The sequence below is a fragment of the Microtus oregoni genome, unplaced genomic scaffold, assembly GCF_018167655.1.
Source record: "Microtus oregoni isolate MIOR12 unplaced genomic scaffold, Mior012 000004F_ref0000308, whole genome shotgun sequence".
NCBI lineage: Eukaryota > Metazoa > Chordata > Mammalia > Rodentia > Cricetidae > Microtus > Microtus oregoni.
The window spans coordinates 10142678-10169243 of NW_024543063.1; the positions used below are offsets into that span (position 1 = coordinate 10142678).

The window sequence follows — 26566 nt, forward strand, 5'->3', positions numbered from 1 at the left end:
CAATTGTCTCCACCTATCATAATTGTAGTGTGACTTTTGCAAACTCTCTATATATCATAAGGAAAGTTTGCAGGGTTTGGTTTGTTTTGGAGCCAGGGTCACACTGTGTACCTCTGACTGACCCAGATCTTGATGTGTAGACCAGGCTGGTCTCAAATAGAGATCTACCTGCCTCGTCTCCAAAGTGCTGGAAGTGCTCGGTCTCAGAGTATGGGCCAGCACGTCCAGCTAGAAGCTTCGTGCTTTGATGGAATATTTGCCACCATGAGATGCAGATGAAATGATAAGTGGAACTACTCCATCAATAGGCAAAGTGTAACCAAAATCTGTCTATATGGGTAGTGTGCAATTTCTGCACAGGACTCTTTTTAGTAAATACATCACTGCATACGTCAGGAAGCTCCCTCCAATAAAGGAACATAAAGATTTTTTTTTTTTTGGTTTTTCGAGACAGGGTTTCTCTGTGGTTTTGGAGCCTGTCCTGGAACTAGCTCTTGTAGACCAGGCTGGTCTCGAACTCACAGAGATCTGCCTGCCTCTGCCTCCCAAGTGCTGGGATTAAAGGCGTGCGCCCCCACCGCCCAGCTAAGATTTTTTTTTAAAGATGCAGATGAAATGTATTCCAGTTTTGCATTCTGCTGACCTTAATCTTTGCTTACGTCCCTTCCGGACAGCAAGGAATGCACATAAATTCCTCTCGGTGCAATGTAGCCCTCTTTCACTGAGCTTCTCCCTCCCCTGGAGGCTTAGGAAAGCACTGTTCTCTGAGCAACCTATTGTATCTTCACAGGACCTGTTTCACCTCTTCCAATACTTAATTGCTTTGTCATCATTAGTAACCGAGGGGCTGGGCGGTGGTGGTGGATGGAGGCAGAGGCAGGTGGATCTTTGTGAGTTTGAAGCCAGTCTGGTCTACAGAGACAGTTACAGGACAGCCAGCACTACCAGAGAAACCCTGTCTCAAAAAAAAAAAAAAAGAGGAAAAGAAAGAGAAGAGAGAGAAACCAGAGGTAATGGAGTAAAATTTAGAATGCTTAGCACACATGTTAGATCATGCTTATAATTTTAGGACTTGGAGACTGGAGCAAGAAATTGTCATGAGTTCAAGACCAATCATAACACACTACATTTTCAAAAAGGGTGGAACAGTGGACTGGGAATAACACAAGGTCTTGGGTTTCTGTAGCATCAGGGAGAAACAAAACAACACAGGAAGGTCTGGATGCAAAAATGAAAACTAATGTACAGAGGTTTTGCTAGTTTGATTTTAGGGGCAAACAAGCAGAGTGTATTGAGAAGAAAAGAACATCTCCCTGCAGCTGGGAGAACTAGAAAATGAGTTGCCCCTGCTGTGCTTTTTAGAAACAGAAGGCTGCGTCCCCTTACATAGTGCCATTCGTGATAAAGTCAATGTATTTAGATAGTGAAGTTTAGTAACAGACCATTTTATAGCTCCGTGTATGTTTCTGTTTGTCTTTATAATGGAACCCTAGCAGATATGGATGACTGAAGTGTTAGAAAAGCTATAGCATGGCATTTATTTTTCCTTTAAATAATTTATGTTGTTACTGTGTGTGTACTGTAGATAATAAACCATAGATTGTGGGGAACTAAATTCCAGAAGCGACGCTGAAAACAGGTGTTTGGAGTAAATGAATACAGCAGAAAAGCTTAGCCCTTGTCACCATTACTCTTGGCATGACCTGTTGAGAAAAAGGCTAAAGGGCAAATGCAGAAAAGACTCAAAGCTTGGTGTGATCCGCGCACACTCTTAGTCCCAACACTCAGGAGGAAAAGACAGTCTGAGCTCTGTGAGTTTAAGGCCAGCCTGATCTACAGAGCTAGTTCTAGGACAGCCAAGGCTTTCAAAACCTTGTCTTGCCGGGCGGTGGTGGCGCACGCCTTTAATCCCAGCACTCGGGAGGCAGAGGCAGGCGGATCTCTGTGAGTTCGAGGCCAGCCTGGTCTACAAGAGCTAGTTCCAGGACAGGAACCAAAAGCTACGGTCTCGAAAAATCAAAAAAAAAAAAAACAAAAACAAAAAAAACCTTGTCTTGAAAGATCAAAAATAAAAGATAAAAAATGCGGGGTTTGAATTGATCTCTTAAGTAATGATGTTAGTGCCACATAGAACTTAGTGGTAGGTTTTCTGTGACCTGATAGTAGGCTTCTCTGCCGGCACAGTAAGCCAGATCAAGCTGAATTGAAAAAGTAGAACAACAGGTTTATTTGAGCAAAGCAACTCCCAAGTGGATTCTCCAGTCCCAGAGATCGAGGCCAGAAAAACCACACTACTGAACTAAAGTGGGGAGATTAGGTAGCTTGTGGGAGAGGGGTAGTGACATGCGTGTCACAAACTGGGTTTGTGCCCAAGTGTGGGCAAAAGCTGCGCAGCTGGGGCGGGGGTACTTAGACGGCCGACAACTTCCAGGGAGGAGCTGCTGCAGTGGCCAAGAATGTGGAACTGGGCTTTTTGGTGGCTTCCTTTTATTTAGAGGTTCTCTGAGCAGGCAGGGTTTGGAGAGGCAGGAATGGGTCTTGTCAGACCAGCAAGAGCTGCGGGAGCAAGCTGGAGATTCCAGCCGAACAGTTAGCATGGGCGGGGTGAAGTGTGCATTCTCTAGTACCCTTTGTTGACATCTGAAAATAGAGACGGAAAATGGGGCTGGACACTAGCTAGCAGTGACCCTAGGGGGTCTGACATCTTCTGCCCTCCGCACGCGTGGCATACAGAAACTCATGTAGGCACACATAAAAGATCTTTAAAAGAGAGAAAACAGGTGCTCGCTTCGGCAGCACATATACTAAAATTGGAACGATACAGAGAAGATTAGCATGGCCCCTGCGCAAGAAAAAAGAAAAAAAAAAGAGAGAGAGAAAACAGGAACAGTATGGTTTACCTGCTTTCTTTTGTTTGTTTTGGTTTTGGTTTTCCAAGACCAAGCTCACCATGTAGCTCTGGCCATCCTGGAGCTCTCTCTGTAGAGCAGGCTGGCCTCAAACTCAGAGATCTGCCTGCTTCTGCCTCCTGAGTGCTGGGATTAAAGGTACACGCTGCCGCTGCCACCACCATACCCCACCCAGGCTTCCACTTACATTTTTTAAAAGATAATTTTATGTTAGAAACAACTTGATCACTCACCAGCTTTTGTTGGAAATTTTTTTTTCTGAACTGTTTTCAGATTGTTTCTGGAAAGGGTTTTGTGCTTAGTAATATTTGTCTTAATTACTTTCCTTTTGCTGTGGTGAGACACTATGACCAGTGGAACTTAGAGAAGAAAAGGTATTGGAGCTTACAGTTTCAGAGGGTCAGAGGCTACGGGTAGCAGGCATGGTGCTGAGCTTACATCTGACTCACAAATGTTAGGCAGAGAGCCAACCAGGCATGTTGAAGATTTTGGACACCTCAAAGCCCACTCCCAGTAACACACCTCTAACAAGGTCACAGCTCCTAATCCTCCCCCAAATAGTTCCACAGACTGGCGAGTGACCAAACATTCAAATATATGAGCTTGTGGAGGCCATTCTCATTCAAAATAGCACATTACTATTTTTTTTAAACAAGCACCCTATATTCTCCCACCAACAGTATTCAGCTTTGCACATTGATTTGTTTTTTTTTGAAAATCTTGTTTCATTTGAAAAGTTTAGCCTTTTAAATTTTGTATTCCTGCATCTCCAGCTTGCTGGAAGAATAATGTTCCGCTGTGGTTAAGTGCTATGCTAGCTAGGTGGTAGGACACATGCCTATGACCCCAGTGCTTAGGATGCGGAGGCAGGCAGATGTCTGAGTTGAGGCCAGCTTAGTTTTCCTGATTTACAGAGCAAACTATAGGCACCTCTCAAAAAAGGCAGAGAAAAGCTCTACTGGAGTGAGGGGCTACACTGCCTGCCGTGGAATTCTCGTCCTGTGTTCCTGAGCAGTTTCACCTCAGTGCTCTTCGGTAGAAAACAGGACCAACAATAGGATCTGTCTTACCGGTCTTGTGATGTGAAATGAATTGATATCTAAGCGTTTGGAAAAGCACCCGATATACATTGAGCCTTATATCTTGGCAGTGTTTTTTTTATCAATGAAGCTGCAAATCTCATATTTTTTGATTTTCTTCTCTAAACTATTTGTTAATGTTTACCCATTTTACTATTGTTTGTTTTTCTTGTCACTTTCCGGATATTGTTTATATTTTGTGCATATTAGCCTTTTGCCTAACGTATATGTTTTAAGTATTTTGTCATAGTATACTGCTTAACTCCTTTTCTGTGGTTCTAGCTCTGGGTTTTTGTTTCTGCAACCCCAGGGATAGAACCTAGGCATGAATCACATGCTGAGCAAACGCTCTGTCATCTGAGTATATCCCCAGCTCTCCTTTCACTTGCTTACTTGCTCATCTAGATATCCTTTGGCAAACTCGTACATGTATATAATACACAGTAGTCACATTCATCCCCACTTTCTCTTTTCTCCCCCCCCCCCATTCCCATCAAGTTCTCACACCACTTTCATGTCTTTTTGTTTTTGCTTTGTGACTTTCCCAGTGGTTTAACCAGGGCCGTCCAGTGGGTGTGGTTGTGGTCCACTGGTAGCTACATCACTGAAGACAATAACTTCTTCCCCAACAGCCATTGTATCTCCCTAAATCTTTTAGAATTTTTACTTAGAGACAGAGTCACATTGAGTTGCCCAGACTGGCCTTGAAGTCACTCAGTAGCCCCAGCAAGCCTTGAACTAGTGATCTTTGTTCCTCAGCCTCCCATGAAGCCGAGTTTCCAGGCCTGTGCCACCTTGTCTGGCTTATCTCCTTTTTGTGATTGAACAGAATTCTTTTTAAGTTTTATAAAAATGTATCCATACTTTCCATTGGACTTTTGCATTTTTGTCTTACTTAGGAAGATCTCCCTCATATCCTGGTTCAGCTCATTAAATACTTTACCTTTTCTTAACGATTTCTGTAGAGAGGGACAATTTTGCATCTTAAACCAATTTTTGTGTCTATACAGAAGCAGAGGATTTTTTTGTTGTTGTTGTTTTGTTTTGTGCTGGTGATCTCTCTTATCCTAAGATTAATCAAATAGTCTGTTTTCTTATTTTCAATACTTAACACTCTAACCCACCTGAAATGTATTTATACTTACAGTGTGTGGTAGGAACAAGCTGCTTGGAAAACCCACTATCCAGGTAATATTTACTAGCCTCTTAGGCCACTTTTCCTCCGTTGTTTTGGAACAGTCTTTGTCATATAACAAACTTTCGTAAAGCATGGTTTTACTTTTAGGATATTGTTTCGTTGATTTATTTCTTGCCCCATGCCTGTACATGCTTGGGGTAATCACCTAGTTTTACAGTATGTTTTAACATAGTTTCAGTGGGATTATCATGACATGAGTATGTGTCTATAAAGTCATAAGGTTTCAAATAAATATTTGTGTCCTGTTTATTCATACAAAGCTTTGTTCATATGTCCATTATAGATATTCAGAAAACATGAATAATACTAAAAAACTCAGCTCTAACTGAGGGAATTCATGAAAGGTTTTGTATTTGTTATGTTACTTGAAAAATAAAACACCATAATTTCATTTTCTTAGCATCTCTGTCCCATCCCTTCTTACCTGTTTTCAACTCATACATATACATTAAGAGTTTTCTATTTCTTTGTTTGTTAAAAGAATGACATTGTAAATGTCCTAATTGTAAATGAAAATTACGAATGAAATTTTTGGGGGAGGCAAATGAGATGCTTCTATGTAGATTTTGGATTTGATCATTTTAAACAGCCGATAGATTTACGAATCCCACATTCCCCATTTATTTCATTTAACCAAAGGTCTGCTGGGAGGCTGTTATGCACAGGGTGCTCTGCACTTGAAGGCTACAAAATGAATGAATGATTTGCCCCCTTTATTTCTGTTTAGAAGGGATGTCTTTACATGATGTTACTAGCTAGGTCTGGTGGTTTAGGCCTGTAATCCCAGCTACTCAGAGACTAAGACAGAAGCATTGAAAGTTCAAGGCCTTCCAGGGCAACTTAGCCTCAAAGTAAAAGTTTAAAATAAATAAAAAGAGGGCAGTAAAAGAATAGTCACCTGCTTTCAACCTTTAGTGCTGAAGTAAAATATTTTTAAATACTGTTTTATTTTGCTGCTATATTTTATTACAATATTTTAATGTAGTTAGTATAGTTTGCTAATGTGGCTGATGTTTACTTTTACTGTTACTTGCTTTTATAAAACCTTCAGAATTAACCAGGCCATGGTAGCTCATGCCTTTAATCCAACACAATTGGGAGGCAGAGGCAGGCAGATCTCTGAGTTCGAGGCCAGCCTGGTCTATAGAGTGAGTTCCAGGACAGCTAAGGGTACACAGTGAAACCCTGTCTCAGGAAAAAAAAAAACAAAAACATTAACAACAACTTGAGAATTGTTTTGAAATGTTACTCAGGCTTATCATGTTCAAACTTCTAAAGATAGGCACTTTCAATAGTTTTCATTGATACACATTTATTATAGTACCTTTTCTTTGAGAAGGGGTCTCTTTGTTGTCTAGGCTACTCATCCCTCCCTCTTAGCACACCAAATGGCTTACGAGGACAGCCTAGTTCACTCTAGTGCTCTTATACTATTAGGTTCTCATATGGCTTCTATATAATTTTACCTATTTGTGTAATTTTTTTCATTGTCATAAACATGTTCCTTAATAAGTTAATATGAGGGGAGGCAGTGAGATGGCTCAGTGCTGCAAAGCCAGAGTTTTTAAAGATTTTTTTAATATAAGCAAAACAACTTATTGTTTATGATTTCATTATCTTTAATCCACTGGGAATTTGCTTTGGTAGAATCTGTGTAGAAGTCATATAGTATTTTGTTTTGAGAAAGGGTCTCACTACATAGCCCTGGCTGTCTTGGAACTCGCTATGTAGATCAGGCTGGCCTTGAACTAACAGAGAGCCTCCTGCCTATGCCTCCCACCATTACATCCCAAGTGCTGGGATTAAAAGACCATGCCTAACTAGGTTTTAAGTTATTTAATTATCTCCATTTATTTATACTCTAGATATTAATATAATATCCAGGTAAAATGTGAATTAAGAAAATAAACATTTGACTCAAAATAGAAAAAAGAATATATCGATAACTTCCCAGAAGGAAAGACCAATGAATAAATGAAGATACATTCGACCTTATTCAAACTGCCTTTTTATTGAACATTAACTCATTTTGAACAACTTTGGAGGGAGAGGAGCACTAATTTGCTTTCTTAGGTGAATATGTGGAGCCTCTATGAGAGTATAACTATCAAAATTCTGTGTGTAACTGCTGTGCATGTAGAGCGTATGTAAAACCGTGGTTCAGACTTGCCACCTGCAGCCCTATGACCTTCAGCCCCGCCCTCACACTCGTGCCCCAGTGTCCGCAGCTCACGTTCTCAGGGGATGTTACAAGAGCTGGACGAAATTTGAATTTAACGCAGATAGTAAGTAATTAACTGCAGTTATTGAATCTGTTAATAATTACGAATACAAATAATGTCTTCATACTGTGGTTATACTTTGATGTGAGTAACTATAACCTTTCTCTTTTGAGTCTGAAGAAGTAATTTAATGGGTGTTGTCTAAGAATGCCATTCCAGGTGGCCTTTAAAAAATTGATGCAGGCCGGGCGGTGGTGGCGCACGCCTTTAATCCCAGCACTCGGGAGGCAGAGGCAGGCGGATCTCTGTGAGTTCGAGACCAGCCTGGTCTACAAGAGCTAGTTCCAGGACAGGCTCCAAAACCACAGAGAAACCCTGTCTCGAAAAACCAAAAAAAAAAAAAATTGATGCAGTATGAACTTGTTTCCTTGCTTTTCTCTCAGAGGTTGGCGTTGAAGCCTCTTATTACACCTTGGTCTTTGACTTTGCATGTCCAGCCAAAAACAGTTGTGTTAGGCTGAGTAGTGTATCTCAGTGGTAAAGCATTTGCCTAGTCTGTAACAAGGTCCTGGGTTCAACTCCTACCACCAAACAAAAATAGTCTTTGCATCTTCCATTTATTCATTAGTATAGTATTATAAGTATAATTAAGTATAGTATACTATTAGGTAGGTGTGGTGCTCCCACCTGATATCCTAGCACTCATGTGACTGAGAATTGCTGCAAGTTCAAGCCAGCCTGGGTTACAGTGAGACTGTCCAAAAATAAAAATAAGCCAGGCAGTGGTGGCGCACACCTTTAATCCCAGCACTCAGGAGGCAGAGGCAGGCGGATCTCTGGGAGTTCGAGGCCAGCCTGGTCTACAAGAGCTAGTTCCAGGACAGGCACCAAAGCTACAGAGAAACCCTGTCTCGAAAAACAAAACAAAAAATAAAAGCCAGGCATAGTGACGTGCACCTTTAGTTCCAGCACTCAGAGGCAGGAGCAGGAGAATCTTGTTAGTTCAAGGCCAGCATGGCCTGCATAACAAGTTCCAAGATTCTAGGACTACATAGGAGACCCTATCTCAAAAAAAAAAAAAAAGAAAGAAAGATAGAACACTTAATTTCTCTTTAATGTTAATATTGCCCATATCAGTGTTGCCTATAATAATTGCCTTGTCTAGGCTTTAGAGATGATATTGGAGGTTTATGATTTCCTTAAACAATTTTTTTAATCTATCAAATTCTTGGAGAGCAACCAAAAACATACCTCCCATACAACAAATGAGCACTGACCAGATTGTCTAATCATGGTTCTCTTTAGATTATGAAGGGTAGCTTACTTCCTCGGGCGCTGTATTAATTAGACTCTCTGTTGCTATAATGAAACACTGTGACCAAAAGCCATTCAGCGAGGAAAGATTTGTTTCACTCACACTTCCTTATTGAAAGACAGTGGTGGGGATGGGGAGCGGGACCTGGAGGCGGGAGCTGATGCAGCGGCCATAGAGGGGTGCTTCTTACAGGCTTGCTCCTCATGGCTTGCTCAGCCTGCTTTCTTACAGAAACCAGGACCACCAGTTCAGGGATGGCACCTCCCAAAATGGGCTGGACCTGCCCACATCAATTGCACCTAAATGCTCCACAGGCTTGCCTACAGCTTGATCCTATGATGTTCCCTTCTCCATGACCCCAGCTTGTGTCAAGTTGACATAAAACTAGTGTGACAGGCATGGATGCTGAGAAATTGTTAGTCATGCTGAGTGGAAGGTAATTCTCTTGATGGTATTACTTAAGATTGTGCATGTGTGTTCAAGTGTGCAGGTGCGCATGTGTGTGAATACAGGTAGAGTCCACTCTAAGGAGTTGATTCTCGGGCTCAGTCCACCTTTTGTTTATTTTGTTTAAGTTCCAGGATCTGGAACTTACCAGTTGGCCTAGGTTAGGTGGCCAGGAGCCACCTGTAACACGAATTCTAATTATACTTCATAATAAAAACTTGGAGTCAGCTCTCAGGGGTAAAAGCTGAAGGATCAGAGAAGCAGAGCGGCCATCCACTACCAATGCTCAGACCAAAAGGGGTGATCCTGTCCTCAGACTGCCTACTCACACCACATCCTCAAACTGACTGTCAGACTGCATCCTCGGACTGCATCTGAGCTCCTGTCTCCTCCCGCCTTATAGTCCTCTCACCGCCCAGCCCTACCCCATCCTGTCTCCACCTCCCTAGTGCTGGGATTAAAGGCATGTGATCCCAAGTGGTAGGATCACCTTTGTGTGAGCTCTGTTTCTCCTTTAGACTAGATTCATTTCAAGTAGCCCAGGGTGGCCTTGAACTAACAGATCTGTCTGCCTGTGACTCCCAAGTCTTAGGATAAAGGTGTGTGCCACCACTGCCTGGCCTCTAGTGGCTTAGCTCTGCACTCTGATCTTCAGGCAAGCTTTATTTGTTAAAACACAAACAAAACATCACTACAGCCACCTGTTTTCCTTCTTCCCAGCACTTGGATTGCAAGCCTATGCCAACATGCCCAGCTTTTTTTGTGTGGATTACAGAATCAGACTTGTTTCTTTCTTTATTTTTTGTTTGTTTGTTTGTTTGTTTGTTTTGAAACAAGATTTCTCTGTGTAACAGCCCTGGCTATCCTGGAACTAGCTCTTGTAGACCAGGCTTGCCTCAAACTCACAGAGATCCACCTGTCTCTGCTTCCCTAGTGCTGGGATTAAAGGCATGTGCCACCACCACCCAGCTCCAAACTCGGTTCTTACATGCTTGCCTGGCAAGCAATTTACCAACTGAGCTATCTCCCCATCCCTCAGAATTTGATTTTTGTCTTTTAAGATTATTTATATTTTATGTGTAACTTCGAGTGACCTCATGTATATATATGTGCACCATGTGCAGACAGGTAACCTCAGAGGCCAGAAGAGGATGTCCAGTCCCCTAGAATTGGAGTTGGAGGCAGTTGTGAGCCACTTGATGTTGGTGCTAGGTACTAAGCCTGGGTCCTCTGCAAGAGCAGCAGTGTTCTTAACTGCCAGGCCATCCCTCCTGTCCCCAGATTCGTATTTCATTTGGGAATTATTCTTTCCTGTTGTACTTATGTCCTCTATATGGTTTTAGTTTTTCCTCAGCTCCCAAATTCAGGGAGCAGAGTTCAGCCTGAGGTAAGAAAGAATTTTTTAACAATTAGTTACCTGAAAGGGGGGAAAAAAAGATACTTCCCAGAAGGTGGGGGGTGCACACACGCATGTGCACGTACACATGCCTGGGTGTGTGTGTAAGTAAACCTAATTGTAGGGGCCTGTGGAGGTCAGAAGAGGATGTCAGATCCCTTGGAACTGAAGCAACTGTGAGCTGCCGTCTGAATGCTAGGACTTGAACCATCGCTCTCTGAAAGAGCAGTAAGCACTCTTAGTCACTGAGCTATTTCTTCAGACCCAGATGGGTTGGGGTTTGGTTGGTTGGTTTTGGTTCTTTGGTTTTTCAAGATAGGGTTTTTCTGTGTGTAGCTCTGGCTGTCCTAGAACTCACTTTGTAGACCAGGCTGGCCTCGAACTCACAGAGATCCACCTGCCTCCCAAGTGCTGGGATTAAAGGCGTGCGCCACCACCTGGCATGGGAATATTCTTTTTTTTTTTTTTTTTTTTTTTTTTTTTTTTGGTTTTTCGAGACAGGGTTTCTCTGTGGTTTTGGAGCCTGTCCTGGAACTAGCTCTTGTAGACCAGGCTGGTCTCGAACTCACAGAGATCCACCTGCCTCTGCCTCCCGAGTGCTGGGATTAAAGGCGTGCGCCACCACCGCCCGGCTGGCATGGGAATATTCTTGATTTCACTTTTTTTTTTAACGTTTTTAACATTCTGTATTCAGTAAGTGGCTGCTCACAGGAGTACGGCTAGCGGCTTTGGTCATGATGCCCTACAGCAGACTGCTACTCACATCTAATGAGCACAACATTATGGGCCATTAGGGTTTACAGCAATGTTACTCACAGAATGTATCCCACAAGAAAACTGTCTTCTGATGAGCAATCCAGACCATCTTGTTAATGGAAAGAAGAATGCCTCTCCTGATCCCCTGACCTGAGCACAAACAGATGAGTGTAGTGGTCATATTTAGAAGACCGTCTTGTAAATAGTTCTGGTTATCTCCATCAACTCTGGAATCTTGTCTTAAATATCTGTGAAAAGTATCCGATAAAAACTGTCTTGTGTGGGGTCATGGTGTGGCACACCTTAACCCAACATTCAGGAGGCAGAGGCAGGTGGATCTCTGAATTAGAGGCTAGCCTGGTCTACAGAGCTAGCTCCAGTACTGCCAGGGCTACATAGAGAAGCCCTGACTCAAAAAAACTCAAAAAAAAAAAAAAACCAAAAAACAAAAAAACTTTAAGTATAGATTGAGATAAGAATATAACAGACCATAACTTTTTGTTTTCTTGTGATAAGGTCTCACTCTGTAGCCCTGGCCGGCCTGGAACTTACTGTATAGACCAGGTTGGACTCCAATTCAGAGATCAGCTTGAGTACTGAGATTAAAAGCGTGTGCTACCACACCTACGTTTTCTATAATCTGATTTTGTTTTAATATGGTAAGGACTAGAATGTTGGCTCAGTGGTTAAAAGTACTTAACTGCTCTTGGAGAGGACCTGGGTTCAGTTCCCAACACCCACGTGGTGGCTCACAACCATCTATAACTCCAGTTCCTGGGAATTGACACCTCCTGACCTCCAAAGGCACCAGGCAACACGTGTGGTGCACATACGTGCATGCGAGTGAAATACTCATACATAGAAAATAAAAAAGCACGTATTTTTAATGTGGTAGGTAACAGGTGATTCACTTTGGGACGTGCATTCTTGTCAAGTGACATAGTTCTTGTCACTGCCGTGTGAAAGATTAGGGGAGAGGAATCTGAGCACTGCCATGGGCCTAGGAGTGAGAGGTGAGCCCTCAGTGGAGGTCTCTGTGCGGCCACTTCCCGACTTCTGCTCCATTTGTTTACCACAGTTGTAAGTGACGTCGTCCACTAAACCCAAGAAATATAAGAATTAACAAAGTCTTCACGTCCAAGGCTTTCTTAACTGGGTGTGGTGTGCACTTAATGTGATTTCAGCACTCTGAAGGTAGAGATAAAGGGTTGCCACAAGTCTGAGGCCAGCCTGGTCTGTGTAACAAGTTCTGGGCTATCCAGTTTTACATAATTAAGACTCTGTCTCAGAACAAAGCAAACAAACAAATTTAAAAAAATGACCTCCGGGCTAGGGAGATGGCTCAGTTGGTAAAGTGCTTTTCCTTTAAGCGTGTTAGAAAACCTAAATTCAGATCTCCAGTGCCCATATAAAAATCAGGTGCAGAAGGACAGGGCTGTATTCCCTACTCTGAGGACGCAAAGACTAGGTGGATTCCTCAGGTTTACTGGCCAGCCAGTCTGGCTAGTTCATGAGCTCCAGAAGGTTCAGAAAGAGGCTGTCTTTAAAAATGAGGCAAATTAGCTAAGCAAAGTGGGACACCCCTTTGTTCTCAGCACTTGGGAGGCAGAGGTAGGTAGATTTCTGTGAGTTCAATACCAGCCTTATTTATGTAGAGAATTCCAGGACAGCCAGGGCTACATGGAAAAATTCTGCCTCAAAAAATAAGGTGAAGTGATTGAGAAAAATATACTTAACATCAACCTCTGACCTCCTCAAGACTTGTGTAAGGGAGGTGGAAAGGATAGCAATTAGAGGACAGTGTGATAAGTGCAGTAGAATCTCAGAAGAATGCTTACTTCTGGGGGCGTGTGGAAGGCTGCTGAATTGTCATTAAGTAAAATCTTGAAAGCTCGAGTAGGTGTTAAGGAGTTAAATCTTTTAGGTACTGCGGAGTAGCCGCAAAATGATGGCATGAAGAGTGGGAGTCGAGCAAGGGAGCATGAGAAGCAAACGTCCTTGGAGTGGGGAAATTCATTCCGTGATTATTTGACAGCTTATACATCAGTAGTGATCTTAACAGTAATATCTAAGGAAACAAGATTTTCATCTGCCAGTATTAGAAGATGGATAATAGAGGAAATAAATCAGCAAAAATATATTATTCAAGAAATCTGGTGACAGAAAACCAAGTTTAGGAAGTAACTTGAATAAAGCTATCATGACTAGTAGGTGAATATGTGTGAAATTCAGTGGTAGAGCACCAGACTAGCATGCATGAAGCCAGAGATTCTCTCCGCTGAAGAAATCAAGAGGATTCAATTAAGTAGTGAAAGTCACTTTCCCAGTTGTCCAGTTGTGTGTTCGTCGTTTATTATCTGTGAGCAGATTGTGCTTGCTCCATTTGACTTGCAGGGATATTTTGAAAACCATAGCTCTTCTCATGTATTGTGCTTACTGTTGTCATGGGAATCATTATTCAACTTCGCTTTAAAGTTTAGAATTGCTTTTGCAAATTTTTAAGTTTCCTGTTTTTTGGATGCCAAAAAAGCCAGAGACTCAATGATTCTCTTTTACATTTCTTAGACTTCTGATAGCTTCTTCTCATCAATTCGGGAAGCAGGAACCACAAGATCATCTTTCACTTTCCTTTCTGTATTCTTTTATGTATTTGAGGGGTGAAACAAGGCTGGCCTAGACCTAACTAACAGCATCCCCCTGCCTCAGCCTCCCAAGTGTCTGCTACAATTATGAGCCGCCACACCCAGCTCTCCTTTTATCTGTTTTTTAAAGATTTATTAGCCAGGTGGTGCACGCTTATAATCCCAGCACTCAAGAGGCAGAGGCAAGTGGATCTCTGTGAGTTTGAGGCCAGTCTGTTCTACAAGAGCTAGTGCCAGGACTGACTCCATAGCTACTGGGAAACCCTGTCTCAAAATATATATATATATATATATTGGTACGTTGGTGTCAGATCCCCTGGAACTGGAGTTACAGATGATTGTGAGCTGCCTTATGGGTGCTGGGAACTGAACCTGGACCTTCAGTAGAGCAGCCAATGTTCTTAACCACTAAGCCATCTCTCCAGCACCTCCTTTTATCTTTTCTTGATTCCTCTCTCGGTACTATAGCTTTAAAAAAAAAATTAGGTGAAATTTATGAATCCCTGAATGTAGATTTTGATGGAATTCAATAACTTATTTCTGTGCTTCCAAATAAGGTGAAAGAATGGTAACCTCTGGGGAGCATGCCCCTGAAAGGGGACCCACTGTCATCTCTTCCATCAGGAGGTGCTGGAATGCAAGCAAGGCAAAGCTAGTCTCTGAAAACCTTTCAGATGTCTCTTCTGGCTTGTCTGAGACCAGCTTCAGAGCATAAGTGCAGATCAGTAGAATCGTGGGCTCTAGAAAAAGAAAGGCTTGTTTCTTTGTTTGGCTTTGCTGGTGAGAAGACTGTGTTATGTTTCAAGTGGTGATCTCTCTCTCATTACTGAATTACTTACCTGTACTGTTTCCCAGGCCAGTCTGGATTTTGATTGTCTCTTTTCCAAGCAGAGAAACGTTGCCAGAGGGAGAGTATTATTTCACAGTGATATCACCACTTGTTCCTGAATATTAAGTTTCAAGGATGCTGAAGCCTGGTTTCTCGGGGATATGTTTATACCTTCTCACCATGTCTCCTATAAATGGGAACACTGCTGAAAAATTATTTAGAAAAATTGGTTTAGATATGTGTCAATTAGCCGGGTATTATGACAGTGGCGCACACCTTTACTCCCAGCACTTGGAAGGCAGAGGCAGGTGGATCCCTGTAAGTTCCAGGCCAGCCTGGTCTACAAATCAGATTCTAGGACAGCCAGGGCTGCTACACAAAGAAACCCTGTCTCAAAAGTTCTAAATAAATATGTCAATTAGAATTGATTTTTAAGAATGTATGCACTAAATGAAAGGTGACCGGCAAGATCGTTCAATAGTTTAAAGCATTGTTACCAAGCCTAATCATCTGAACTGGTCCCCAGGACCCACAGTTGTCCTGTAACTTCATAGAGGCTGTGTGCATGCATGCATGTGTGCACACAATAAATAAATGAATGAATATAACGTTTAAATTGTTTGAGAAGTGGGGCTGGGGCCTAGACAGATGGCTGAGCGGTTAAGATTAATGGCTGCTCTGCTAGAGGACCCAGGTTCAATTCCCAGTTTCCACATGGTGACTTTACTACTATATCTGTACCTCCAGTTCCAGATCACCTGATCCATTTTCCGTCTTCCTTAGGCATCACACCAGGCATGCATATGGTGCTTAGACATACATGCCACTGCCGGGCAATGGTGGTGCACACCTTTAATCCCAGCACTTGGGAGGCAGAGGCAGGCGGATCTCTGGGAGTTCGAGACCAGCCTGGTCTACAGAGCTAGTTCCAGGACAGGCTCCAAAGCCACAGAGAAACCATGTCTCGAAAAACCAAAAAAAAAAAAAAATGCCACTAACATAGAATAAAATAATAATTTTAAAAAAATCTTAAAAGGATTTACTAAAGGGCCTGCCCTATATAGCAAACCCTAGGGCAGAAGCAGCAAGAGGGCACTGACAGAGTAAGTTTGAAAACAAAGTTCAGGTGGAGAAAAACCTCACCACCAGAGCAAGGAAAAGCATTCCTGTAATGAAAATGCTCAGGATGCTGCCACATAGGAGCCTCCTTTATTCACTGCCAGGCATTGCAGCTGCTTCCACCCCAAGGAATGAGCAGAAACCCATGCCAGTGACCTTGGTATGGAAGATTTGCCTCATACTGCTTTGGTCTGCAGTGGAAGGCATTAGCATATATCATTATATGCTTAGTCAGCAATTTTGCCTGGGGGGGGGGGATCTACTTACCTTGAAATTACTCAGAACCACATGCCCATATATAATTTATAAGTGCTCTGCCAAGTCATGAATTCAGGCCTAATGCAGAAAAGGCTTTTAAGTTCTGATGTGTTACCTACAATTCAGCTGACTTATTTAGAGTGCTCATGGTGTTTTGGTTTTTTCAGTTGTGTATATGTGTGTTCGTATGTGCATGCACACGTGTGTGCAGGTACTCACAAAGGTCAGGGGCTCCTTAGAACTAGAGTCACAGGCAGTTGTGAGCCTCCTGATGTAGGTGATTGCAAATGAACTCTGTCTTCTGCAAAGCGGTATGCACTCTTTTTCAAGATAGGGTTTCTCCGTGTGGCCCTGGCTGTCTTGGAACTAACTTTGTAGACCTCAAACTCACAGAGATCTACATGACTCTGCCTCCTAAGTACTGGGATTAAAGGCATGCACCACCACTGCCCGGCTAAGCAGTATGCACTATTAACTGCTAAGTCGTCTCTCCCATCCCTCCTCAGTTTGTTTTTTTGGTGGCATACCAGCCTTATTTTTCCTTTCTATAACTTGCTTTTCACTGAGGGAGCCCACTGCCCTGCCCCCAGTCTGCTTCTTAGACACTCTTAGTAAGCCTTGCTTTCTGGTTGTTAACCTTAAAGAGAATTCCCTCTTACTTGCTCTCTGATGTACATGTCTGGCTCAGCACATATTTGAGTGCTACTGTGTTGAGAACTGAGAAGATGATCAATAAACCTAGGTGCAATTTGATTTATAAACTTGGATATACACAGCACATTGAAACCTACTACAGTGCAGTAAAACAATTGGCAGGGTCAGCAGATCACTGGAACAGACAGCACTCTGGAGAATGGCATGTATGGCAGAGCCGGGCTCACTGTCTTTCTCCAGTAAGCCTTCATTTTCTACCTTGACTTCTCCGCCCCTGGCATATAGCAGCTTGTTAACCTGCTACCCTTCTGTTGCCTGTGGTTTTCTGTTCCACAACAAACTGCCAAACTGTCCTCTTTTTAGCCTAGTCTACATAGTAAGTTCCAGGGCAGCCAAGGCTGCATAGAGAAACTTGTCTCAAAGAAATAAAATCTCTTTTATGGCCAGCATGATTGTCAGCAGGTAAAAGTACCTGCTACCAAGTCCGACAACCTAAGTGCAGTCCCTGGGACCTGCACAGTGAATGGAGAGAACTGACTTTTATAGATTTCCCTCTAATCTCCACACATATCCTCATACACACACAAATAGATGTTTTTTATTCTCTCTCAACCTACTTACAGAGCCTGACTCTGTGTTCCTTAGACATTGACATAGACTAGACTGACCTTGTCAAAGCAGGAAAGTCTTGTTTTTTCATTGCCTAGAACAGTGCTATTTAAACTATATTTCTAGAGAAGAATTTGATTTTTTTATTTCTTCTCCTTCACAAGCTGATGTTTCTGTCAAATGAATTATTAGAAAGGTAACATACAAAATAAAGGTGAAAGTGTATTTAGAATTTCCAATCAATCTGCGAAGTCTCCATTAATTTTTTTTCTTAGTTTTTCAAGACAGGGTTTTTCTGTGTAACCTTGACTGTCCTGAAACTCTCTCTGTAGACCAGCCTGGCCTCCAACTCACAGAGATCCTCCTGCCTCTGCTTCTCTAGTGCTAGGATTAAAGACGTGTGCCACTACCGCCCAGCTCCATTAATTTTTGAAATTACTATTTTTATTTTATGTGTATGGGGTTTTGCCTGCATGTTTGTCTGAACCGTGTGCATGCCTGATACCCACAGAGGCCAGAAGACATCAGATCCCATAGAGTTAGAATGCAGTAGGAACAAATGGCCCGGGTTAACAGCGCACTGGAACAAACAGCACTCTGGATAATGGAGTGAGCCTTCTGGAGAAAGCCACTGAGCCCAGGCTCTGTCATCTACTCTATCCAAAATACTGCCTGTTCCAGTGTTCCATTGGCCCTGAGAACTTGTTTAACTTCATGGAGAGACAGATGATTATAAGCCACCGTGTGGGTGTTAGGAATCTTCTGGAAAAGCAGCCTATGCTCTTAACCGTTGAACCATCTCTCCAACACCCAGTTTTTAAATTTTTTAAAGATATATTTTTATTTTCAGTTATATGCACATGTGTGTCTGAGTGTGGGTCTCTACGCATGTGTGATAACTGTGGGGGCTAGAAGAGGACACTGGATCCCCTGGAGCTGGAGTTCCAGGTAATCTTAAGCCACTTGATGTGAGTACTGGGGAACCAAATTTGGGTTCTCTGCAAGAGCATGTGCTCGTAAGCGCTGAGCCGTCTCTAGCTCCTCCAATAAAATTTTTAAATACTTGCCTTGTCTGTAATCCTAGCACTCAAGAAGCAACAGCAGAGGGTTGCAGTGAATTCAAGGTCAGACTGGTCAACATAGCAGATTTCAGGCCTAGTAGGTCCACATAATGAGACTCTAAATACAAAAAAAAACTAAAAATCAACACATCATAAATTTGTGGCAAATGAATTCACAGACCGGGACCAGCCTACCAACACATTCTGAGTGTTCAACTATGGAATCCCCAAACAGTTTGCACCTGGTACACAGTAACATCACTATCCATGGTCACAGTAGATGACTAGGTAGAACAGTGGAAAATGTGGACTCGGAGGGAAGTGATTAAGAAGGTAAAGGCTGCAGACTGCTATCCCATGGGAAACTTTCACATCATTCTTTCTAAGATTTGTTTATTCTTCATACAGTATTCTGTCTGTGTCTGCCTGAAGGCTAGAAGAGGGCATCAGATCTCATTATAGATGGTTGGAGCCACCATATAATTGCTGGTAATTGAGCTCAGGACCTCTGGAAGAGTAGCCAGTGCTCTTAACCTCTAAGCCATCTTGCCAGCCCCTTCTCGTCACTCTTTTTTTTTTTTTCCGAGACAGGGTTTCTCTGTGGTTTTGGAGCCTGTCCTGGAACTAGCTCTTGTAGACCAGGCTGGTCTTGAACTCACAGAGATCCATCTGCCTCTGCCTCCTGAGTGCTGGGATTAAAGGCGTGCGCTACCACCGCCCAACTGGACAGGTGATAATTAAGGAAGACTATTGTGAGTGGACGATGCTGGCTCACGCCTTTAATCCCAGCAAAGGCAGGTGGATCTCTGTGAGTTCGAGGCCATCTTGGTCTTAGCAAGACAGATACATAAGTCTATCCTTTTATGGGTTCCTGAGAAACAGTTTTGGTTTTGCAGTACTGTGAGTGCAGAAAGAGCCTACTTGCTTTTCTGAACCAGCTCTCTAGAGCAGACCGATGGTTGTCCAGGCTTGGCTTCGGTATTGACCCCTCTTAGAGCCCATACACCTCTCCATGTGTAAGATGAACCATTCTGCCAGATGCTTTCCTTCTGAGATTTTCTGATCTCTTTATCTTCTCATAACATTATCCAAACAGAGTAAGAGGTCTTTTTTACCAAAATCTTTGTTACAAGCAAACCTCTATGTCTACTAAAGTAATTTCAGGTTGCTTTACAACACTAAATCTTGAGTTTAAAAATGAAATTGTAAGTTCTTGAATCCCCTTAAAATGAGATGAATTCATGGTCTTATTCAGTGTTAGAACAGCAAGAAAACGACTTTTTAAACATCAAACAATAGTACTCAGGGGAGATCATTATTTTGAAATATTTAAACTCAAATATTTAAGTACAGCTTATAAAAAGGAAATTTTGTTGGCATGAGTAGAATTTTGTTACCTGTGTAAATCTGTGCAGCTTCAGTAATTTCATATTATTCCCTACTAAGCATGTCCCAAGAGAATGACCTTAGGAAGGATCAAAGGACCGTTCCCACAGTATATTTAGGGGTCTGCTTGCATTTCTCACCTTCATCAGTTTTTCTGGTTCTGGTGGTCTTTCTTCACCAAGGGACCCAGGACCCTGCAGCTGCACTTTCTTCCCTGGGGTACTCGGTGTGGACAGACTTGTTGGTCTAAGTGCTGCCTGTGCTGTTTTGTAGCTGCAGTAGATTCTGTACTCTAGTTTCTCTCTGGGACAAATGGCTGGTAGTGTTGTAGATGCTGAAAGCATAGCCATTTGAATCAGGCAGTGAAAAGCCAGCTTTAGAGCTAAGCACCTAAGCTACTTAAGAGAATGTTTATCTAGCATGAATGAGCTCTGGGCCAGTTACCAGCACCACCTAAAACTGGGGGGAGTGGTTAATGCCTATAATCAAAGCACTTAGGAAGTAGAGGCAAAAGGACCAGAAATTCAAAGCCAGCTTAAGATATGTAAGACTCTGCCACCAAAGAATAATTAAGTAAAACTTTGCCACTTACTGGTTTTGAAACCTTTGATCCTGAATCCAAAAGTTGGTCATCAAAATAGATCAAAAAATAGTTGATCATAATAATAATGCCTATTTCATAGGATTAGGGGGATTCTTATACAGATAGATAAAGCATGTAGCATTTTAGCTGGCACAAAGTGCCTATTAGCCATCATTATATAGTGAATAGAAATTTGAAAGGTGTCTGTTTCTGCCAAGGATGGATCACCTGATAGCAGAATTCCTTCTCTTTTTCAGTTTCTTCTGTTCATTAAAACAGATATTTGCACTGCACAGTGGTGGTACACATCTTTCTTCCCAGCACTCGGGAAGCAGAGACAGGCGAGTTTGAGAACAGCCTAGTCTACACATGGAGTTCCAGGACAGCCAGGGCAGGTACACAGAGAAACCTGTCTCCAGAAACAAAAACAAGCTGGGCGATGGTAGCGCCCGCCTTTACTCTAGCACTCAGGAGGCAAAGGCAGGTGATCTCTGTGAATTCAAGACCAGCCTGGTCTACAGAGCTACTGCCAGGACAGGCTCCAAAGCTACACAGAGAAACCCTGTCTTGAGAAAACAAAAAACAAAACAAAACAAAAAAAACCCAGAAATTTGCTTAAGTGTGGCCCATTTGATCAGGACTATTTAATAACATGCTAACTATGTCGTGTAATTTCTCTGGATATTTTTTCAGGAAAACTTTCTTAATTGTTTTAGAAATTAGAGGAAACTGGGCAGTGGTGGCACACGCCTTTAATTCCAGCACTTGGAGACAAAGACAGGTGGCTCTGAATTTGAGGCCAGCCTGGTCTACAGAGTGAGTACAGGACAGCCAGGGCTACACAGAAACCTTGTCTTAGGAAAAAAAAAAAAAAGAAGAAGGAGAAGGAGAAGAAGAAGAAGAAGAAGAAGAAGAAGAAGAAGAAGAAGAAGAAGAAGAAGAAATTAAATTTAATACCTTCTGGTATTTGTGAGCATTTTTATACTATTTATTATTCTATATGTTAAGCATTTCTGATTTCCATGGAAAAGCCCAAGGAATCAGCATTTTTCTTTTAGTTTGTTATAGTCTGGTGAAGTATATCTAGAAGTTTAGAAATTGTGTGTTTAGAAACATGGAAGGGTGTTGCCTGGAAGCCGCCAAGGCACCCCACTTTTTAGCTTCTGGGTGTTCTCTCTGCACGTGAAAAAGGAGTGGTTCAGTTTGTTGTTGGTTCCCAAAGCACCGACAGGGGAGACTTACACTCCTGGGTCTCTATGTCCTCAGGAGGGAGTGATGGAGATGGCTGTTAGTCATTAACTAACTTGACTGGCTTCGGATACATTTACGACAGGGAATAGGTTCCTGCAGTACTCCTACTAGTATTTCTCTGTACCTTGCCAACTTTATAGCCAAGGACTTGCTTTTTTCTTTATTTTTAGGTGTTTAATCATTTTTCCTCACTGCCCATCTCTCTTCTTCCACATGCCAGCTTGCCCTTTATACACATAAATGCAAAACCCACAGTGACTACTACCACGCTCTCTCAGAAAAATATCCAAATTTTTCTGATCCCTTAAAATCTTCCTTCCTAGAAACATCTTTTATTCCATAGTCCTGCTCTGTTCATCTACCTTGACCTCCCTCCCTGACTGGTGGTATGGATTTCAGTGACTGTAATGTTTTTTCTTTCTGTTCTTTTTGTTTGTTTGTTTGTTTGAGACAGGGTTTCTCTGTAGCTTTGGAGCCTGTCCTGGAACTCTATACACCAAACTGACCTCGAACTCACAGTTCTTACCTGTCTCTGCCTCCTAAGTGCTGGGATTAAAGGCGTGTGCCTCCACCACCCGGCTTTCTTTCTGTTCTTTAAGATAATTTTTCTTTCAGAATCACACAGCTACTCAGAATTTAGCTTCTGAGCTATTAGCTTTAGCCTTACTTGGGAACTGGTTAGAACTACAGGATCACTGTTCCTAATTCAGACCCACTGAAACTGGTGATTTGCATGAGCGTGAGAGTTTAAGAAAACCAGCCCTAGCTGAGCCCGGTAACACACCTGCTGCTGCTGAGAAGGCTGCAGCTGGAGAATGACAACTTCAAGCCATCCTGAACAACTTAGGGAGATCCCTGTCTCAAAATAAAGTATGGTTAAGGATAAAGAATGGGTAATGGAGGCTCCAAAGCCACAGAGAAACCCTGTCTCGAAAAACCAAAAAAAAAAAAAAAAAAAAAAGAATGGGTAATGGTAGAATGCCTGCCAGCCAAGCATGCTGGAGACCTAAGCTCAGTCCCCAGTACAGCCTTATTGGAAATCACCTTTGCTCAGAGAGGGAAAAAAATCCTGTCAACTAATAGCTCCCCACCTGGCTTTCAGTGGAATCGCGTGGGGAATCGTGTGTGTGTGTGTGTGTGTGTGTGTGTGTGTGTGCGCGCGCGCGCTTTGCGTTTTGAGATAGGGTTTCTCTGTGTAGCCCTGGCTATTCTGAACTCACTCTGTAGACCAGGCTGGCCTTAAACTCAGGGATCTGCCTGCCCTTGACTCCAGTGCTGGGGTTAAAAGGCGTGTGTACACTACCACCCAGCTAATACTTATTTTTTATTGCATGTGTATGTGCCTGAAGATGTGTACACATACACCACGTAAGTGCAAGAACCTGTTGAGGTCAATAGAGGCATCAACCAAGGTCCTCTGCAAGAACAGTAAGTACTCAGCCACTGAGCTGTCTCTCCAACCTCTACATGGCAAATCTTGAAAACCACTGATGCCTGAGTTCTGCCTCCAGAGATTGAAATTTGTTTGGTTTGAGTGGGAGTTTGAAAGTTCTGGTTGTAACAAGCAGCCAAGGGTTGAACCATGGATATTCACCAAAATTTTTAAACAAGTCTCGTGACCCAGGCTGGCCTCAGACTTGCTATGTAACCAGGGACGTGCTTGTACTCCAGATTTCGGCCTCAACTGCTGGGATTATAAACTCACTATACCACGTCCAACAAAGGTGTTTAGTTTGGGAGGTTTTCTTTCGTTTTGTTGCTGTTTGTAGTACTAGGGATTGAACTTGGTGCTTCACACATCCCAGACAAGTACAGCTATACCCATGAGCTATATCCCCAGCCATGTATTGTTAATGACCTTTAGATTTCCACCTGTGTGTCATTAGGGAGAATTATGTTTCTAATTTTCCCTTCCAGGTCCTTAGTTTAGTTGGAATTGTGTTCAAGACCAGAAATATTTCACAATTTAGTTCTAACATGGAAAGCTAGAAAATTCCAAGCTAAACATCTTGAAAACCTTGACAGTTTGTGATTGGCTGGACTGTGTGGTGATCCTCAAACATCAAAGCAGTTCAGTGACAGAGTGCTTGCCCAGCTTGCAGAGGGTTCTGGCACTGAAAAAAGGAATTAAGGATATCCTCTTTGGAAATAAGTGTCAACTTTAAAAACATTGATCCACTTACTGCCAAGTGTGGTGACACACACCTTTGATCCCAGCACTCAGAAGGCAGAGGGAGGCAGATCTCTGAATTTGAGGCCAGTCTGATCTAAAAATCAAGTTCTAGGACATCGGGAGCTACACAGAGAAACCTTGTCTTGAAAAGCTAAAATAGAAAGAAATTAAACAGTGATCTATTTATAAAGTGATTCTGAGATGAGCATGTAGTTCAGTGATAGAGTATATCTAAGGCCCTGGTTCTACACTTCTCAGAAATGCATAATTCTAGGCTGGAGAGATGGCTCAGAGGTTAAGAGCACTGGCTGCTCTTCTAGAGGTTCTGAGTTCAATTCCCAGCAACCACATGATGACTCACAACCATATGTAATGATACCTGGTGACCTCTTCTGGAGTGCAGGCTTATATGCAGGTAGAACACTGTATACAGAATAAATAGATCTTTAAAAAAAATAGAAATGAACAGCTCTAGAAAATTCATTTTAGTGTGTTCTTAAGCATGCATTACGTGTCTTGTGGGGACATGCCACAGCACACTTGCGACAGTCAGTTCTCTCTTGTCTTTTCACATGGATTCGTGGATCAAACTGAGGTCATCAGGCGTTTGAACATGTTCCCACTGTGTAGCCCAGACTGGCCCGGAACTCATTATCCAAACTGGCCTTAAATTCCAACAGTCCTCCCCAGGCAGTGGTGGCGCACACCTTTAATCCCAGCACTCAGGAGGCAAAGGCAGGTGGACTCGTCTACAGGACGAGTTATAGGTGACAGCCAGAGCTGTTACACAGAGAAACCCTGTTTTGAGAGGGGGAATAAAAAACACAATATTCACTACAGTCCTTTTGCCCCGGCCTCCCAAGTGCTGGAATTACAGACATGAGCCATCATGCCTGATTTTTTTCTTTAAGAGAGATTATAGATTTCAATGCAGAGACTTCTGGAGCTGTACCTGTTGTATACACATGGGCAAGATGTGAGCTTAAGCAGTGTTTGGGCTGAGTTTGTCTTTACCTGAAACTGTAGTCCTATCGGCTTGATTATCTTGTCTAGGTATGCAAATTGGGAAGAGAGAGACACCTGGGTACGGCACAGGCCTGAAAGGCGATAGGAGCTGGTGAGTGGAGCCTAAGTCTCAGAGGCGTGCTTTAGACACTGATGGTTATCTTATCTCACAAAGCCTCCTCACGGCAAGCCAAAGCTGGTGCTTTGTTGAAGCCTCTTTTATAGAGCAGGCTTCTCACGTCACTTTGTCCTTATTCTCTTCCCTGGGTGGTTTCTTCTCTACCTTGAGGAGACTCCATTAGCAGATCATTCCTTATTGATCATGGTCTGTCTTCATCCTGAGCACAACATCCGTAATTGTTTAGTAAATACTAGGTGAATGAAATGCCCAATAACCTTTAACAACGTGGCTTGGTCAGTTTCAGATCAGGATTAATACTACCTTTTTTGTATCAATTATGGTTTTATAACAGTAAGGGCTTAACAACTGTAAAGTAGACAAGTATTCTGAAATTCAAGAGAAAAAATGGAAGAAATTTATGAACTTTAAAATTCTATCAAAACTTTGAGATTCTGTTTGTTTATTGGGACAGGGTTTCTCTGTGTAGCCATGGCTGTCCTGGAACTCCTCCGTAGACCAGGCTGGCCTCAAACTCAGAGTTCTGTCTCTCTGCCTCCCGAGTGCTGGGATTAAAGGTGTACAGCAGACACCCTGCTTGTTGTTTGGTTTCTTTTTTTCTTTTTTAAAACAGGTATTGCTGTGGGCTGGAGAGATGGCTCAGCGGTTAAGAGCATCGCCTGCTCTTCCAAAGGTCCTGAGTTCAATTCCCAGCAACCACATGGTGGCTCACAACCATCTGTAATGAGGTCTGGTGCCCTCTTCTGGCCTGCAGGCATACATACAGACAGAACATTGTAAACATAGTAAATAAATAAATTTATAAAAAAAAAAAAAAACAGGTATTGCTGGGCAATGGTGGCACGGGTCTTTAATCCTAGCACTCCCGAGGCAGAGGCAGATGGAGTTCTAGGACAGTCAGGGCTTTGTAGAAAGACCTTGTCTCATACTGAAAGAAAAGAAACACAAGACATCAAAGCCAGGTTTATTTAATTCCCAAGTACTTGAACCTGTTGTCTGATAGCCCTGAAACATACTGTTTTCCTCAGTAGGAGAAATTTACTTTTGTATTGCTGTTTTGTCTTATGGTGGTTGGTGTTCTCTTGATTGACTATTTTCTCTTGGTTCTTCAGACTTTAAATTTTTAATTACTTTAGCTCAGAAACCATGGTTTTCCAAACTTTTTTCAAAGCTTGGAAATTTACAATCACCTAAACTGGGTGTGATGGTGTGTGTGAGTATCATCCCAACACTGCAGAGGCAGGGCCAGGCAGATCTCTGTACATTTAAGGCCAGCCTGCTGCTCTGCACAGCAAGTTCCCAGCCAGAGTTACATGGTAAGACCTGGCTAAGATAGAGAAGTAGGTAGATATAGACAGAGGGAGATTGGATCTATATGTCCTGTATGTTGATTTCTGGTTGGAAATCAGTTTATGAACATAGATAAATTATCTAACAGTTTAGCTTCATGTTCCTTTCATTTCAGAAAAAAAAAATCCAGGTACATGTAGTTACATCTGTCCCAGCTGAGATTAAGAATAGAGTGAAGACTGCCC

The 26566-nt window shown here is 42.5% G+C and overlaps 1 protein-coding gene and 1 non-coding gene across 2 annotated transcripts in view; both read left to right on the forward strand.

Annotated features, from left to right (window-relative positions):
* Pde6d (phosphodiesterase 6D) overlaps positions 1–26566 on the forward strand; it is a 47750-nt gene that overhangs the window by 1305 nt on the left and 19879 nt on the right. The gene's annotated exons all lie outside the window — the stretch shown is intronic.
* LOC121447705 lies at positions 2781–2888 on the forward strand. Its single transcript, XR_005974233.1, has one exon. It is a non-coding gene; the product is annotated as a U6 spliceosomal RNA (small nuclear RNA).